This window comes from Nanorana parkeri, unplaced genomic scaffold (assembly GCF_000935625.1).
Source record: "Nanorana parkeri isolate BGI_ZX_2015 unplaced genomic scaffold, ASM93562v1 scaffold2889, whole genome shotgun sequence".
In the NCBI taxonomy this organism is placed as follows: Eukaryota; Metazoa; Chordata; class Amphibia; order Anura; family Dicroglossidae; genus Nanorana; species Nanorana parkeri.
Window position 1 is genome coordinate 42,819 of NW_017309157.1, and position 214 is coordinate 43,032.

Sequence of the window (214 nt, forward strand, 5' to 3'; positions counted from 1 at the left end):
GCCCCATTGTCCTCCGGCCAGCTCGGCCTGCCGCGGCGGCGGCGTGTGGATCTCCCCCAAATAGAAGCGGCTCCGTGTGTGAACAGGCCGGCCAATGTGTGCGGAGCGCCGAAAATAACCGGAGGAGGAAGCCAAGTATTCTGCGGCTGGAAAAGCTCACAGAAGAGACGCAACGCTATTTATAACCGGAGAGTGTTTCATGATCCCACACGGG